The following is a 19,521-nucleotide window of genomic DNA, read 5'->3' as shown; positions in this document are numbered from 1 at the left end:
CCACATCAAACCGCTCTGACTCGCTAATGACGCTAAAAGTATGGGGCTGGGCTCAGACAACAAAGGCGGTAACAGGAAGGTGAAGAATTCAAACGCGCTCTGCCACTTTCCTGAGGGAGGTGGGAGTGGGAGTGAGGTGGGGGGGGGGGGGGGGTACTTGCCTGTGGGTGATGTGTGATGGATCCTCCGCCTTAGCTCTAACTCAATGTCAAGTCAGGTAATGCAAATTTCTCTAAACACATGTTTGCGATGTGACACTTGTTGCCCATTGAATACCTAGCAGCGGTGATGGCGGAAGATGTGATTTGGAGGCACTGGCTTTTGACTTTGCCTGCCACCCGCAACCTGTCCACTACTGAGTGAGGCCTCCCATGATCCCAGTCTCCATGCACACTGGTGGCTGGGCTCCAACTCAGCTCAAATCCATAATTGAATTGTTTTTCCCACTGAAACACTCTAAAACATTTTTTTTAACATGTGTGTTTGTCTCTCCTTTGTGATCTTTCAGTTTGTCTTGTTCCCCTTCAGGCCTAATTGATGTGGACTGGAGTCACCTGAGCCCCCGAGTTTAAAAGACTGGGATGCACAGGCCTTGGGAGTTGCTTTATTTAGCATTTCTGGTGTTTTTTTCTCTCTTCCTTCATAGCATGTGTCAGCAAGTCCATGTCCTTTTTCTTATATTTTTAGTTTTGAATACACATACTTGAATACACAGAACAATAAACCCACAACCCTATTGTTTAAATAAACAACCATTTATTTGCATGTTGATGTGTGCTTGTGTTTTTATGTTGTCATCATACAGGGAGTGGTGGTAACAATCATCATTAGAAAACACATTTCTATTCAGGTATATTCAATAAATGTTTGTTTACTTTACATTAACACATGGTTATTCATTAATTTTACCATTGTTGTAAAATAAACATGATTTCCTATCCATTTGTGTCAAAAATGGCATTTCTAAATATGTTGTTTTGTATCCATTCTTTTAAAAATTTGTATCAATTTTTTTCCCTCTCTTTGTAAATGTTTGAAAATACATAGGACATTATGTTTAAGTAACAGACATGGTGATATTAGAAGATTAAAATGGTCATAATGAAATTTGTGTAGAAAAGTGTTTTTCACTGGAGTATTGCAAAATACATAAGTCTTATGTCCATTGAGTGTACAAAATGAAAAATAAATTTAATTGCCTTGTTTTAATAAAATTGTGTAGGAAATTATTTGTATGTAGCAAGCATGGGGAAAATAATAAAAATTTGTTTTCAGAAAAATGAAAAATGTATTTCTGCAGAAAATCTCAAAATACATAAGACTATAGGCTTATGTCCATATAGACAAAATGGGGAAAAAAATCAAATTTCCTTGTTTTAATAATATTGCATTGGCAATTACGTTTATGCATACATTAGACTATGATCTTATGTCCAAAGAATGGACAAAACGGTTGAACATTTTAAAATATTTGTTTTATACAAATGTAGGCTACAGAAAATTATGTTTATGCAACTACCATGGATAATACAGGGACGGAGTGTGGCACAGTGGGTAAGGAACTGCGCTTGTAACCGAAAAGGTCGCAGGTTCGAATCCCGGGTAAGGACACTGCCGTTGTACCCTTGAGCAAGGTACTTAACCTGCGTTGCTTCAGTATATATCCAGCTGTATAAATGGATACAATGTAAAGTGCTATGTAAAAAGTTGTGTAAGTCGCTCTGGATAAGAGCGTCTGCTAAATGCCTATAATGTAATGTAATAATTAATGCTTAACATTTTGTTAAAACAAGGCCATTTAATTTTTATTGCCTTATTTGTTCACTTCATGGGCATAAGCCTTGTATATTTTGAGATTTTCAGCAGAAAAACATTTTTCATAATACATTTCTGAAAATAACTTTTTATTCATTATTTTCCCCACGCATGTTATACACACATAATTTCCTAAGCATTTTTATTATAACAAGGAAATTATTATTATTTTTTCATTTTTTCCAATCCATGGACATAAGCCTATAGTCTTATGTATTTAGAGATTTTCTGCAGAAATACGTTTTTCGTAATAAATTTCTGAAAATACATTTTTATTCATTATTTGTCCCATGCTTGTTACATGAACATAATTTCCTATGCATTTTTATTAAAACAAGGGCTTTTAAATTTTTTTTGCATATTGTCCACTTTATGGGCATAAGCCTATAGTCTTATGTATTTTGAGATTTTCTGCAGAAATACGTTTTTCATAATAAATTTCTGAAAATACATTTTTATTCACTATTTTCCCCATGCATGTTATATACACGTAATTTCCTATGCATTTTTATTATAACAAGGAAATTATTATTATTTTTTCATTTTTTCCAATCCATGGACATAAGCCTATAGTCTTATGTATTTTGCAATATTCCAGTGAAAAACATTTTCCTCCACAAATTTCATTATGAACATTTTAATCCATTAATATCCCCATGACTGTTACTTAAACATAATTTCCTATGCATTTTTATTAAAACAAGGCCATTTAAATTTTTTTGCATTTTGTCCACTTCATGGACATAAGCCTATAGTCTTATGTATTTTGAGATTTTCTGCAGAAATTCATTTTTTTGTAATAAATTTCTGGAAATAAATTTTTATTCACTATTTTCCCCATGCATGTTATACACAAGTAATTTCCTATGCATTTTTATTAAAACAAGGAAATTATTATTATTTTTTCATTTTTTCCAATCCATGGACATAAGCCTATAGTCTTATGTATTTTGCAATATTCCAGTGAAAAACATTTTCCTCCACAAATTTCATTATGAACATTTTAATCCATTAATATCACCATGACTGTTACTTAAACATAATTTCCTATGCATTTTTATTAAAACAAGGCTATTTGAATTTTTTTGCATTTTGTCCACTTCACGGACATAAGCCTATAGTCTTATGTATTTAGAGATTTTCTGCAGAAATACGTTTTTCATAATAAATTTCTGAAAATACATTTGTATTCATTATTTGTCCCCTGCTTGTTACATGAACATAATTTCCTATGCATTTTTATTAAAACAAGGGATTTTAATTTTTTTTGCATATTGTCCACTTTATGGGCATAAGCCTATAGTCTTATGTATTTTGAGATTTTCTGCAGAAATTCATTTTTTTGTAATACATTTCTGGAAATAAATTTTTATTCACTATTTTCCCCATGCATGTTATATACACGTAATTTCCTATGCATTTTTATTATAACAAGGAAATTATTATTATTTTTTCATTTTTTCCAATCCATGGACATAAGCCTATAGTCTTATGTATTTTGCAATATTCCAGTGAAAAACATTTTCCTCCACAAATTTCATTATGAACATTTTAATCCATTAATATCACCATGACTGTTACTTAAACATAATTTCCTATGCATTTGTATTAAAACAAGGCTATTTAAATTTTTTTGCATATTGTCCACTTTATGGGCATAAGCCTATAGTCTTATGTATTTTGAGATTTTCTGCAGAAATACGTACATTTTCCTCCACAAATTTCATATGAACATTTTAATCCATTAATATCACCATGACTGTTACTTAAACATATTTCCTATGCATTTTTATTAAAACAAGGCCATTTAATTTTTTGCATTTTTCCACTTAGGCATAGCCTATAGTCTTATGTATTTGAGATTTCTGCAGAAAATCTTTTTCAATAATTTCTGAAATACATTTTATTCTTATTCCCTGATGTTATACATAATTCCTATGCATTTTTATTAAAACAAGGATTTAATTTTTTTCATTTTTCCACTCATGGACATAAGCTATAGTCTTATGTATTTTGCAGATTTCTGCAGAAATCATTTTTTTTAATAAATTTCTGAAATAAATTTTATTCACTATTTTCCCATGCATGTTATACACTAATTTCCTATGCATTTTTATTAAACAAGGAATTATTATTTTTTTTCATTTTTTCCAATCCATGGACATAAGCCTAGTCTTATAGTATTTTGCAATATTCCAGTGAAAAACATTTTCTCCACAAATTTCATATAACATTTTAATCCATTTTCACCATACTGTTATTAACAATAATTCCTATGCATTTTTATTAAAACAAGGCCATTAATTTTTTCATTTTCCATCATGATACCTATAGTCTTATGTATTTGAGATTCTGCAAATCATTTTTTAACATTTCTGAACAAATTTTTGCACTATCTTCACCATGCATGTTTACTAAATATTTCCTATGCTTTTATTAAAACAAGGAATTTATTTTTTTCATTTTTCCATTCATGGACATAAGCCTATAGTCTTATGTATTTTGCAATTATTCTGAAAGAACATGTTTTCCACAAATTTCAATGAACATTTTATCCATTAATATCCCATGACTGTTACTTAAACATAATTTCCTATGCATTTTTATTAAAACAAGGCATTTAATTTTTTTTGCATTTGTCCACTTCATGGACATAAGCCTATAGTCTTATGTATTTTGAGATTTTCTGCAGAAATTCATTTTTCTTAATAAATTTCTGGAAATACATTTTAATTCACTATTTTCCCCATGCATGTTACTACACAGTAATTTCCTATGCATTTTTATTAAACAAGGAAATTATTATTATTTTTTCATTTTTTCCAATCCATGGACATAAGCCTATAGTCTTATGTATTTTGCAATATTCCAGTGAAAAACATTTTCCTCCACAAATTTCATTATGAACATTTTAATTCTTTAATATCACCATGACTGTTACTTAAACATAATTTCCTATGCATTTTTATTAAAACAAGGCCATTTAATTTTTTTTGCATTTTTTCCATGTATTATGTATTTTGAGATTTTCTGCAGATATTAATTTTTTGTACTACATTTCTGAAAACAAAATTTTATTCACTATGTATACCCATAATTCCCTATGCATTTTTATTATAACAAGGAAATTATTCTTTTTTTTCATTTTTTCCAATCCATGGACATAAGCCTATAGTCTCCTGTATTTTGCGATATTCCAAAGACACATTTTTCATAATAAACTTCTTAAAACAAATTTGTATTCATTATTGTCCTCATGCTTGTTATATAAACATAATTTCCTATGCATTTTTATTAAAATTTTTATTTTTATTTTTTTTGCATTTTTTCCAATCCATGGACATGAGACTAGTCTTATGTAGTTTGTGATATTCCAGTGAAAACATTTTGCTCCACAAATTTCATCATAAACATTTTAATCCATGTACATTACGTTTTTTGCAATTTTACACAGAAACACTTCTCATCATAAATTTCTTCATACACGGTTAGAGTAAATCCATTAATTTCTTGTCAGTAGTTACAGATACACAATTTCTTATCCATGTGTATCACAAGATTAGGCTACATTTTACATTTACCATTTTTATCAATCTTGTCCACTCATAGGATATATTTACCATATATTCTTATGTATTTTGCTATTTTCTACTGAAACATTTTTTTCATCTAACAAATCTTTATTCATTAATTTCACAATGTTTGCTACATAAACATGATGCTCAAATGAAAGTGACGAACAGAAGCTGTTCCACATGATTTCACAATGGAATCTGTATGGCTTGTGGATATTTGAACTTGCTGACTTGACTCATGATCTTTCATCATGGACTGTATTTATAGTTTCCCCTTCAGTGTGACAAAATTCTTTCTGACAAGGATGCATCGTTTCAAATAAAATAATTTTGTATCCATGCTGGTAATCATCTAATCTGATTGCATGCAGTATTCTGTAAGTGCTCCTTTGTTGAGAATGTCTCCTAAATACTGTGAATACACGTAAATATACACATGCATTTAAACACGACGCAGGAGTCGAGAGCAGACCACCACGCAAGCAGCTCCTTCACCAAGCGCTGGGGCTCCCGCCAAAGGCAGCCCTCTGTCCCGAGCCAAACCGCAGCCGCGTCACGCACGAAAGCCAGCGCCGCCGTCTCCTCAGAGATCACTGCCATGTGCGCTGCTCTGCCATTTCACTCAAAGCAGATGTGGAGACCGGCGTGGAAGGCAGGCAGGAAGGCGCTGGAACCATCCTCTTCTCTGTCAGCCCGTCCTGCCACATGTCCCCCCCCCCACCCCCACCCCCACGTCAGGCGGGCTCCCGTGTTTACATTCCGCTGTCCATTGCATGGGGCAAAGGGGGGGAGGGGGAGGGGGGCGGATGGGAGAGACCAAATACCGTGCGGACGTCATTAGCATAGCGAGGAGAAGATCCAGCTGGCCTAAAATGGCAATGCACCTCAGGGATCTCTGAGCTGGGTGTGTTCTGTGTGTGCTCCAGTTAAAGGGAATCAACGTGCTGATATATTGAAATATACGATATATATAGAAGTATATGTGATTTGTAAGACATACTGTAGCTATATGATGTATAGGATATATTGCAGCCCTGAATTGTCATGTGAGCTTATAGGACCCGGACAGGGAGGAGTCACAGGTGTCGCTCTGAAGTAAAACCTTTCCTATTCATACAAATGTATTTGAGTACTTCTGCTCCTGTAATAAAATGTATCAACGTAAGATAACTTCTCATCTATGATCTAAGTACTTCTGCTCCTGTAATAAAATGTATCAACGTAAGATAACTTCTCATCTATGATCTAAGTATGTCATATGCAAAAGCTACCAAAAAATAAAAAGTATAATGGACATTTGGACTTTTGCACATTGTGTGTTTTAATAACTGCGGTGATCTTTCTGCACATTTTGGAAAATCGTTAGTTTGTCACATCTTTCAATGACACAGTGAAACTTGTAGGACAATGTGAAAGACAGCACTCTCCAGCAAAGGAGTAGGCCAGTGAGTTCAATGAAATACAGAAAGGAATGCAGAGAAGAGTGTGTGTCTATGCCAGTGGTAACCAGCTCTGTTCCTGGGGATCTACCATCCTGTATGTTTTCACTCCAACCCTAATAAAGCACACCTCATTCAACAGCTAGATATCTTGTTGAGCTGCTAATTAGTAGATTCAGGTGTGCCAAATTAGGGTTGGCTTTCCCACACAATCTGCAAGCAGAAACGCAAATAAAATCAGCAACAGCAAACCATTTCACCAACCACACACCCAAAAATGCTTGCACGAATTGCTAGACCTGTTCTTGGTTAAAACATGAAATATGTATGTAAAAAATATGACATTCAGAATATGTACCTATCCCCCTCCCCCTCAATTTGATTATACATTATCTGTACTTTTATCTGTTGTAGTCTATACAGGGACTACATGTGGAAATTGAACACATTTACAGTGACACTAATGTGGATACGTTGATCATTATACTGTCCTTGTGGATTCAATGCTATAAATAAAGTACAAAAAGGAGGACACCCTATGCAGTTATATGGTCAACCGGGCAGGTCTGTATCTGTGCTGTGCAGCAGATAAATTTCACTTGGGAGCATTGAGCTGTATGCGGGACATCTCAGGAATATTCTCCTGTACCAGTCGGCCGGCCCCAGTGCAGACTTTCGGATTCACCGTTAGGAGGACTCCGATCACCCCGGCCTCCGTGGCCGGACGGCTTCTCGTAGGCATTCGACCGTGGCTTTTAACGAGCGGAAAGGCCGTCCCGCGGTTCCATTTCCAGAGCCTGCTCGCGGCGTGACCTCAGCACCGTCTCAGTTGCTCTCCCCCGTGTGCCGATCGGCCAGATAAGTCACTGATTAGCCGGGGATCTCGTTACGCCCCCACGCCCCGTCCAACTCCACCCCCCCCTCGCTCAGTCTTAATTAAAGCTGAGCGGGCAGGCCGAGCAGGTGATCGCAAACGGGGGGCGGACCCTCTCCTGCGATTTATTGGCCGGTCGAGGGGTGCACAGCCAGGCAGCGGGTTACGACTTCCTGTGTCAATGTGCGTGGGGAGGGCAGTAACCCTGCTGTCCAGCAGCGGCGGATTTACAGCCTACAAGAGGCTACCGCCAGGAAGGTCCACATGGACACCTTATTATACTGGATGATAAAGTCAGGGAAAGCAGGATTCTAGATGCCACACGAATTGGTAGAGTTGTGACGTACTCGCTCGTGCAAACATGGTCAAAAAAAGAAAACTCTGCATGGTGGAGCAGTGGATAGCACTCTGTCACTTCATAGCAAGAAGTTCCTGGATTCACATCCCAGACAGGGCCTTTCTCTGCAGAGTTTGCATGTTTCTCCCTGTGCTTGCGTGGGTTTCCCCCAGGTACTCCAGGGGGGGCATTCACCATTCACAGAGCGCTCCTGCAAAAGAGCATGTGCATTCAGTCAACTTACCCTGTGTAAATAAGAGCTAATTAATAAATACAGCTACAAATTTAAAACACACAGAAAGTCTTTGATAACTATTGTACCGCAGAATTTATTTCCCTGTGGTATCTGCATTCTTACCCCCTTGATACAGCCAAAGATTGCTAGATAAACAGCCCAACAGGATCTGATGTGCAGCCACACAAGGCACATAACCTTCAATGAATTGGCCAGGGGTCTGGGAATGGTGCAGATGCATTTTATCACCCCCCTACCCCATCTCCGGTGCATGTTTTAATGTTCTGGGTAAGGGGTCCTGGCTCGCTCCCGCATGAGGGACCCATCTGCGAAACGCTGTTTTTCCACCGCCAGGGACCCGTTGACCTGAAACACAGGCCCCTTGTCAAGTGGAAATGACAGTGAGAGACGGGAGAGGGACAGGACGGGGTGAAGAAAGGGCCCCTTCACACAGATCAGAAGCGTCCAGCAGCAAGGCAAAGCCTGCTTGAAAAAACGGGTGAGATGGGGCTCTGCACAGGCACAGGCTCAAAGTGAGAATATCAAATTTATCCGCGCGATGATGCTGCCTTTTTCTCTAACGCCGTCTCCAGTACGGTTCAGGAACATCTTCTATTCGTTCCCATTCAGTCACAGGAAAATAATGTAATTAATTAGAATTTTTAAAAAAATAAATTTTGGGATATATTTCAGCCACCAGGACACACACATCATTCTTGCCTCTGAATCTATTCAGAAAAATCTCTTTATGCGTTTCTTTTTGAGGCCACAATCTAGATCTAACTAATAATGTGACATAAACTGGAGCTGAATTCAAACAGCTAGAACTTACTGCTGAAATGCTAAAGAAAATACTCTTATTTATCCATTTTAACATTTGGCCAATTTTAAGACTGTAGGTTTACTTTACAGGATGGGAAGCATTTTCAGTCTGTACTATTTTATCCAAAAACGCTCTTGGTGGAAAAGGTCAACATAAAATGTACCGTCTATCATTCTAATAACTCCCTAAAGAACTCCATTAATGTAAATAGGGAGCAACAATTTAATTTAATTTAATTTACAAAGAGATCATAAAGCATTAAGGGGAGATTTTAGTGAATAAAGGGAAATGTGCACTTCTTTGGAGAATTGGTCCTGTTAAGAGGGCCATTTATAAAAGTAATATAACAAAGATGCAGTTTTTTTATTAATCACATTGCTTTATGCAAGTTGGTAGTGCAGTCAGCATACAATGGATGGAATTTACCTCACTGATCTGCAGAGTGCACCAAATGGCTTTGAATGCCAAAATGAAAAAGAGAGAGAAGGCTACAAGCCTAGATGCATTAAATACTTAAGTAGCAACCAAACAGAACCACTAATGATCACAAAGGGGTTCATCAGACCCTACATAATTGTACAAATTAAAAGGGGAGGAACGGGGGGAGGGAAAGGGAGGGAGAGACTCATCTGCTCAACAGTGGCAGGAATAAGCATGAGATCTAACTGACTCTGTGCAAGAGGAGAACAGAAGCTGGCCAAGCACCCTGGTGAACTCCTGTTGCTAGCATGTGGTAACTGAGATACAGCCTCTTCAGGTGGGTTAGATATTCCATTTAAAAGTAATCCAAGAGGCCAAAAGAAAATCTAACGAAGTGAATAGAGGGAAGTATCTGACACCCCAAAGCAGCCAGGGCCATCTCTGTACAGTATCCAGTCTCAATACCAGACTGTTCAGGGTCCTAAAAAAGAAACAATTTGACATTTATTTAAATAGAGCACATCTGAAAGAAAGCAGAGAAGACAGACCGGGCTGTATATTTTTCCCCCAATTTTGGGAAATGGCTATCAGTCTATGCTCTCCTGTCAACCCTTGGCAACCGCAGATGTACAGGCAGCACTGCAGTACCATGCGCTCCTTCCCACAGCATATTACAGAAGAGCCAACGCAGATTGAGGGAGCATCGCAGAAGAGCATCTCTCATTGGAAACCAATGGTAATTAATAAGTGCCTGATGCAAAGCTAGTGGGTTTATGTGCCGAGACAACCCAAGGAACCCAGGCTAAGTTAAGCCCACCCCACCACAGTGGGACAGCTGTGTCTGAACTGTTGCAGAAGCCCAATTACACAGTGCAGATTATCAATGTGCAGGCCAGGGATGTCAAACTGAATTCCCAGGGGGCCGAAGTGTCTGCAGACTTTTGTGGTTTCCTTCCCTCTCAATCAGCTGCCAATTAAGGCATTGAGAACAAGATGTGTGGATTCTTCAGCCAGTCAATGACTTAAATGAACCACTGCAGCAGAGATCACCCTGAAAACCAGCAGTCACTGCAGCCCTCCAGGATCTGTGTTCTAGGCTATAGCTTGTATTTGCAGAAAGTTTCCCTACACCAGTGGTAACTAACCCTGTTCTTGGAGATCTACCATCCTGCAGGTTTCAATATAACCCCAGCAAAGCACATTTTATTCACAGCTAGAGATCTTGTTGAGTTGCTAATAAGTAGTCAAGTGCACCAAATTATCCATGCTGGAATTACAGCTCTTTTAATATACAGTCTGCAATTTTAGGGAAGCAAAGGTAATCTGATAAATTAACATAATCCGAAATAAAATTGTCATATTTAGTACTTGGAAATACAGCCACAGGAAGTGCGGTTTGATTTAGTGTGCAGCACAGCCACAGGAAGTGCACTTTGCTTTAGTGCGCAGCACAGCCACAGGAAGTGAATGTTTCTTTAGTCTGTAGCACAGGCACAGGATATACACTTGGAATTATTTTCATATTGATGAAAGTTATAACCTATGGCTGTCATTTTCTAGATAAGCCACATGCACCATATAGCTTCCATTATTCCACTGTAATCTGAGTGTATGAATTAAGACAGTACTGTAGCACAAGGGAGAGCAGAACAGCAAAGCTATTGCCTTTTGTAGACAATCAAGTTCCTCTTCAGCATTTTACTGATATACTTTTCAGTTCCACCAGCAAATCAATATATCGTGTTCCTCAGGATAGAAACATTGTTCAGTCTCAATTCTTAATAATCCCACACCACTAGCAGGAGAGACCAAGAGGCGGTTATCGTAAATGGCCTCGTTTTAACAAACAAACAGCAAAGAAACCAGCATGCATTGTAAGAACACACAAGCACACAAAGAAACAAATGGCACTACAACCACAACCAAGCTCAGTCCCCAGGCATATTGTTTGTTTTGTGGAACTTCCGTCCTAACCAAAAGTAGGTGACACAGTTTGAGGTGAGTCTGTGGGAGTGGAAGCTAGTTTTATTTGGGATATTGGAAGGTATGCGAAAAAGACCCACCCATACAACATGCAGATCAAAAACCAAGTGTGTTATAGACAACAGGCCTCCTACATCAAGCTACAAACAATTCCTTTCTGGAAAAAATGATTCCTTTCTTTTTTAATGTTTTATTCATGTAACAACTTTCAAAAGCTCCCCATACTTCTAAAACCAAGAGATCTAAAAGATCTAAAACCAAGAGAATTATGGACATTTTTCATGACAAATGTCTTCAAACACATTTTCATTCATTCATTTCATTCATTCCTGGAACACTTACCGGTCTAGTGCATCTGAAGCGTGTGCAGCTCCAATTTAAATATCTTCCTAAGGGATGCTGCTGCAGGTACTGCTGTGGCTATCATGTCAATCGGTGGAAAAGCTCTACAGTGCAGACCACTGAGAGGAAAGGGTGTCAGAATGGGAATTCCCTTAATTTACTCAATACATTCAGCCACACATAGGCATCTCAAGAGTACAATTCAATGACTAATTTTTACTAACAGACCTGAATTTTGTCTCAAAAGACTTGTGGATACCCGTGAAAAAATAATCTAAGCAGTCTTTTCGGGTTGGACTCCTCAGACTTCAGTTTCTAGTTTAGATTACTTCTACATCATATTCCCTCTCGATTACACAAACACCGTAAAATAATTAGATGTTACACTCTTCCCACTCACCATGCAAATAACCTAGGAAATATGACATAATTAAACTTGACATTTCTTCACTAACTTGAGTTAGTCAACGTATACTTCAGCCTTTTATGTCCCCAGAAGTAAACGGTTATGGCAAAAAAACAACAACTGGGTTTAAAAACTAAATCCATTTTTTTCCTTCAAAAAAAAAAAAAAAAATCTACTTCCCTGAGGAAGGTACAGGGCTAATCCAATCCAAATCCAAATGGCCTCCAAGTAGCCATAGTAACCATCTGCACTGCATTTGTAGCACTAGAGATTGACCACCAACTCACACCTAGATGGCATTTTTGTAACAGTCCTGCGAAAAATTAGATAAAAACAAAATTAACACAAGGCTACTGACCATTTACAATGAGATAAGACATAACTCAAAGCAAACAGCTTTGAGAATTTTTCACTTCAACATGAAACAACATAATATGCCTTAAACAAAAAATGTCCTCGCAAATATAAATGTTGCATCCGCAGCCAAGAAGCTTACCCCAATGCAAAGTATTACCTACACAGTTTATAACAGTTTTTCATAAACTCAAATTAATCTACAGACCATGTTATATGTTAACAATAACAATCTCAAATGGTTTATAAATTATTCTGGTGTTGGCTCCATGCAATGGCCAAAGGAACAAGGATATCAATGTGTAGGAGCATGTTCTCTGGTGAAGAGTATTAATCTAGCACAGAACCCATGTGCCCACTTAACAAGCTTTATTAAAAATAAAAAAATAGCAATATAAGCTGGGAATAGAAATTACTCTTGCATCAGCAAATCATTTTTCAGATTGCAGGTTTGGTGCAAGTTTCCCCAACTGTCATTCTTGAGTAGGATTTTATGAATTAATTCACATGTGTGGAAGAGCCCATGGGAGTAGGCTTGCCAATTCGGTTACCACATGACCCTACAGAAAAAAAGCTGACTGGACCTCCTCCACAGCTGAAAGCAGGTCAACAGGCAACAGCTGCATCATCTTTGTCTGGTTTCTCCTTAGATGTAGCAATATATATAACAGGAATAGCCTAAAAAGAAAGAAAAGAAAAAAAAAACAACTTAAAAAACAACTAATCAGTAATGTTTAAATCAATACTTACAGGGCAGGTTTGTAAAAACCCAAGCCGGGTTGAGCAGAGGGCTTTAGAATTATTTATGTGGACATCTGGCCGTTGACAAAACAAGATGCCCTGAAATCGTACCTGCTGGTCTTGTGATGTCACAGCTTCTGTTATCTTTCCAGTTGTTGTCTACCTTCTGTTGTACAAGGCCGTCAGATGCTGTGCATGTGGATCCATCTCAAAAAAACAAAAACAAAAAAACTATTCCTCACGTCCACATTCGTAGACCTGTGCATGGTTCCACTGCCTAACAAGCAGCAATGGAACACAACAGCCAATCTGAATCTTTAACACACAATTTTCACACAAAATGTTGGTCAAACGCAGCAAACTCTCAGCTACTAGGAAGCTGGCAGTGTAGGATTAAAATAGATGTTACATACAGAGGACCTTAAATCATTTTTCTTGGAACTCCAACCACAAATGCAGCCAAGTAACGGTCAAGGAATTCCCTCACTGTTGAGCTGTCCTTGACAATTTCCTATCAGCACAGAACAAATTTTGTCTGCAGCATTTTATATGAGACACAGATCTTGTTCTGTCTTCATTTCCTGCACTATCAAGCCTTTCAAGACATCAGAATCTTCACCTTGAGGCCTTCTATTCAGGCACTTTGGAGACTAAAGTAATTCTGTATCCGCTGTAGCAGTGGAGCTGGCATTGCAATCCTCCAACAAAATTACTTTTCTGCCTTGGTTTTTGAAAGCAGACTGGAGGCAGTAAAGTTGCGTCTTCATTTTGTAATGTGCAGTCAATAGCCAGATCAAATCAGTCTTACTATATCTTTAAGAGCCTCAACTTCGTGACAGATTTCTCAAAATTCATCCAATCGACATTTCGAGACGCTTTAGGCCTGTTACTCTACACAAGAAACGCGTACAACTAGCCTACTCAACGAGCAATGCAAGGGGTATTTCTCCGTTCTTTTGTAGCAAAATGCGTAGGCTACTCCAAACTTTGTAACGAGACGCAAACGTCTGGCGCCATTCCACGTGCATATGTTAGAGCTGCTAATGGTAAATGATCTTTAACAAACAACTACACACGAAAAAGTAATAATTCCCATATAAACTGCTTTAGAAAAAAATAGAAAGCATTAGCATAGGTTGCCATCTTGTGAATTAGCAGTATATAACCGTAGGCAGGGCAAAAAGAAGCCGGTAAACGGATGTATTGTTTGTAAGTAAAGAGCTCGCATATGTCCTGAATCTGAGTTGGCGTTTGTGTTCCTTGCGTAGAGTAGCCTATTTATCAGGGCGTAGGACTTTCTTATTTCTGGTAGGCAGCTAATACTGCGCATGATGTGATGCGATGACCAGCGCTCACTAAACTCTGTTAACTCCACGTTCTATGCCACTGCTAAACGAAATAAAGAGACGCCATCTTGAATTTTCCCCAAGCGTGAAGCGTCCGATTCACATTGGCCCGATTGAATGATTACGTAGCCTATCTGATCGCATACGTATAAATTAAACCGGTTCTACTTGAGCTTCGACGCTTTAATGAACTTGACAGACGAGTTTCCATTACGAGTTGAGCGAAGTTTTCACTGCCAACAACTCTTTCAAAGGTTTAAGCGTTTACATCACTCAGAAACTGATTGAGCAACATTGTTTGGGTTATCAGAGTTGGCAAAGCTCTTCCCCGAACTCCACACTCTCATTCACTCCATTACTGTCATTCACACCCATTAACACGCATTCACAAAACACATTCTCAGAACACACTATTAATAATAATGATTGTTCTACAGTTCAACCTTTATAGCAAAGTAGCTCCCTCAAATCCAAACAAGGGGCTGGACATTAGGATAATAAATTGTAGCTTAACTATCTGAATGTAACAGAAACAAGGAACACCAAGTTACTTTATTATACTGATCAGTTACTTTATTTGTTGTACCTCAGCTGTGTCTGATGCCATTAAGACATGTTAAAAGTACATGAAGTGGTTGAGCTGAGATATGAAACTACATAAATACAGACCATGTGACTTATCTATTGCTAGTGATCATAACGTTACAAAATATTTTAAAGTGGCCTTGCAGTTTATATAATATAAATATCTGAGGCTGGGTACATACATGAGATATTTCTCTTATGTGCTAGCCTGGATATAAAATTCTGTATTAAAAATTCAAAAGGCAAACAACCACACACTGAAAATGACAACATTACCACTGACTAGATGGAGGTTGTGAATAGATTACGGATCATGACAGAATTTGTAGTTCTGAAAAAATTGTCAGAAGATGAGGGACATTGAATTTTAGATAAACTATTTAAATGTCTACAATGAATAGTTTAAAAAAAAAATCAGAAATGACACATTCTTAATTTCAAATTCAGTTTTTATCTCAGTTTGCATTCTATGGGTATGATGTTATTTTATTGAACACTATTCGTTCATTGCAGTCAGTTTCAGAAGGTTCCTAAACTCACCAATCTATCAGAAAATATAACTAGTTGCCATGCTGTTTTTAAAAATTTTTTTTAACCTTTTTAGTCTTCTTTGGACCCTACTTATCCTACCTTTTACATTTCCACTGTTACTGTGCAGTCCTGTTTCATTGTGTTCTGTATGGAAGCTTCCCTTAGTATTCGTAATGTTCGTTGGTTAGGGTGACATTCGACAATCTCAGTGGTGACATTCTAACAACGCCATTCCAACATTTCCCGTAAGTAATCTTTTGCCTCTGTCAGCATTTCGAGTGTTGAAATTGTCCCGGAAAAGATGATTTCCGTATCTGTGCACTGTGAACACCGGGGTGGGGGTGCATTCGTGGTGAGGATGTATCAGGTGTGTTGGGGGGATTCTGTTACCCGGGTGCCAGGGATGCTACATCTATACCCTTCGTTCTCCTTTTTTAGAGGACACTCCTCCCCTTTTTTCCTGTTCCCATACCTGACCTGTTCCAACCTGCAGACCGCAATCCCTATTCACAAGCCAAATCTACAGTGATTTTCTCTCTGGAAACAATACATTTACAAAATACTGGCCAGGATTCGGGCAGCTTTTGTCCGTAAGTTCTCATTTGATACTGATTGCAGTTTGATTAATTAACTGTAGGATTAAATGAAGTGTGTCCCGGCAGCAGCTTTTCTCACACCATGCACAGACGGTATTAAAGGGGCGGTTATAGGCCGGATACCACCACACTGCACGTATTGACTGAATCGCCCAATCACCAGTCTCGTTCAGGCTTTTCATTCATTGGCCAATGCTACAGCTGCAGACAGAGTGTGATTAAAGTGCAGGTCGAAGCAGAGGGAATGTGTTCACAAGTTTCTCAATGTCTTCGAGTTACAGCCGCCATTACATAATCGCGCACAACTCAGTGGGAGGCACTTAGGCCACCTGTGTTTCTAGGCATTCACACTGTAACTCACTTCCCTCTATGGCCCTGTTTTTCTTTGGTCGTGAAATGTGCGAGCTCGGGCTGGGCTCGGTATCAGTTTCACACTGTAAATGAAGACTGCCACCTCTTTGTCACTTTACCCGTAAAGGTAATTAGAACTTAAAATGTACACAAGGGACACTGCAGCTGATAAACAACAACAAAAACAACTACAACAGATAAAGTGAAAAATGACATCATGGCTGGATAGCATGTACAGCTGGAAGGTTTCCGCAGTTCTTTGTGTTGACTGATTATAACGAACTTGTTCTTACTTGTGCCTCGCTTTCAATCTTTTTGTGGGTTTCCTGCAGCATGTCTATCAATTCTGTGGCCCGGAAGTCTTGTGATCCTGCTTGTCTGTCGAGGCAATATAGGTAGTGATTTATTTAGTTTATTTTACATTTCCCCACTGAGGGTAACACTTACATGTGCAGATGGTTTTAACCAGAAATCAATAATTCTCTAGCTTCGTAATATATTTCATTATATTTCCATTTTATTTCACACGGAAAGATGTTACGAAATTGTTATGAAAATATTGCATTTCACAAAACAAAGTTGTTGTTTTTTTAACCTTCTTTTTGGAATTGTTTGCTTAAAGAACAAACTAAATGCTCCATCCAGTTCAATATACTGAGCCACAACTGTGGTGAAGCGCACTGGTCTTCCAGCTGTTATTCAAAATTCTTCACTGTCCAGGCCCTTGGACAGCAACCACCCCACAAAAGGTTCTGTTGGGCTTAAATATTTTTGCATTTACAGAAACATTAATAGCAAGTACATTATAGAAGATGGGGAAAAACAGCAATTAAACATACAAAATCTGAAATTGAAAAAAGTATGTGAATGTTTTTTTGTGAATGTGTGTATAAATAAGTATCTGTGTGAAACTAATACTAGGTATTTGTCAATAAAAAAGAAATGTTTCAGTGGGAAAAGAAAAATTTAATGCCTTTGGGGAGAAGGGGAGATTTTTAAAATAAAAGATAAATGGCTTCAGGCAGTGTGCTTTTTAAGCTAGATAACATTTATTGCTGTGTCTCTTGGCAACAGGACCCAGTCTATATAAACCCAGGCTGTTGTTTCCAGCGAGCAAATATTTGTCATAGTCGACCCAATGTTTGGCATAAAGCACCTGATTGCTTGACATTCTGCTTACTACAACTTTATATTTATGTGCAATAGGATGCAATATTGCTGTCTGATAGTGGCTGTCATTGTGGGTTTACTCTTGGGGGATGACATGTTGGAAAGCAAGCAAAAGAGCTAAGACTGAAGCACAGCAGGCTTTTTTTTTTTTGCTTTACATAAGCCCAGGATGAAGCTGCGCAGGATAAGGTTACTATTTCCTCCATGCAAAGTTACTCACTTTGAGAAGTTCTGCGAATAAATACTAAAGTTGTTTTCATTTAGATGTCCACTCTGAAGATCTTGGAGTTATTTTCTTTATCGTTGTAACCACACCATTCATGGGCACATCTATGCATCTGTGTACCAAGGGCGTCACCATGTGGTCAGTCAAGGTATGATACTTCTGGTTTAAAGTGGTAAGAACCCTTCCAGGCCCAAGTGTGCCTATGAGATGTATAAGTGAAATTTATAAGCTTGTTGGTGCAATTGTACTTATTTTAGGATTCATATATTCAAGGGTTCTACACAATGACAATGTAATTTAAGGGAATTTAGCCATAATGTACTGTAACACACATGCTGTACAGTACAAACATGGATTTTATGACCGGCTTCAAAAATAAACAAATAATAAAATGTAAAATGCATGGCAAATGTAAAACTGTATTATTTAAATTATACATTAAGAGACTTAATGATTAAAAATACTAACAATCCATGAAAAATAGATTAAAACCACTTAGAGATTTTAGCAGAAGTAAAATGATGTCTCAATATCCACTGTTTGAGGGATGTTGAGGCAGTCAGGAATTTAACTATATTTTAACCCCATCAGCATCATGGTTTCACCTTTTTTTGTTAACTCGATGATGTCACACTGGCTTCAGATTATGAAATCTACCTGGAAATCCCGTGACCTGCTAATTTAATCAATGTCACATGTGAATCTGTGTTCATTATATTTGCACTGTGAATGAATCATCCAGACCAGCTGTCACCCCACATTAAGCTTGCAGGCTGTCGAAAACCGCATTCTGCATTTCCCATGGTCATTGAATTTTTCCTGAAGGCTCATTAGACGTTTTTCTCTAAGCCTTTCACGCAGACTAGGTCTAATTTAGTTCCTGGGGCTTATTTACCTAAAAGTTCCTGCTCGGGTAGCACTTCGAAAGTCAGATCCTTTGGGTGGAGCTTGCAGCGCTGAACATTTCTGATTGCGAGTACTCGCAGCTCTGGTTTTTTTTTCAGGCGCCATGTTAAATAGCAGGCTCAAACCGATTTATTTCTAATAACTTCAATCAACTTATTTTGCGGCGCAGAGCTACTTGGTTATAGCCTGCCAACGTCTTGGAATTATAACGTGTGCTCTTCTGGTCTTTTCTTGTAATATTGCCATTTTGTCAAATTCTTAATATTACGAGATTGTACGGTCTGTGTTTCTAAAAATATTTCCACAGGTATTAACAATAAAACAAGTTTATATGGTGAAATGATTTATGTTTACATTGTACAAAGGTTGGTTTACAGTTCATACCCATCAGAACATTTTACCTGTGAGTATATATTGCATTATAGCCAAAGGTAATTTTGATATATGTTTACCTGATGTTTAACTC

The 19,521-nt window shown here is 37.8% G+C and overlaps 1 long non-coding RNA gene across 4 annotated transcripts; it reads right to left on the bottom strand.

The window, feature by feature from the left end:
* Positions 1 to 6,122: 6,122 nt before the first annotated feature.
* Positions 6,123 to 14,812, bottom strand: LOC135243639 (uncharacterized). Of its 4 annotated transcripts, XR_010326714.1 has the most exons (7): positions 13,964 to 14,812; positions 13,456 to 13,551; positions 13,168 to 13,281; positions 12,244 to 12,562; positions 11,844 to 11,962; positions 8,533 to 8,641; positions 6,123 to 8,251 (listed from the first exon to the last, which is right to left on the bottom strand). It is a non-coding gene; the product is annotated as an uncharacterized LOC135243639 (long non-coding RNA). The 4 variants fall into 4 exon arrangements; XR_010326711.1 differs by having other exon boundaries at positions 11,844 to 12,562; positions 13,964 to 14,811; XR_010326712.1 differs by having other exon boundaries at positions 11,844 to 12,562; positions 13,188 to 13,281; positions 13,964 to 14,811.
* Positions 14,813 to 19,521: the final 4,709 nt, after the last annotated feature.

Source organism: Anguilla rostrata, chromosome 17 (genome assembly GCF_018555375.3).
Source record: "Anguilla rostrata isolate EN2019 chromosome 17, ASM1855537v3, whole genome shotgun sequence".
Taxonomy (NCBI): Eukaryota; Metazoa; Chordata; class Actinopteri; order Anguilliformes; family Anguillidae; genus Anguilla; species Anguilla rostrata.
This window is presented reverse-complemented; position numbering and strand designations above follow the sequence as displayed.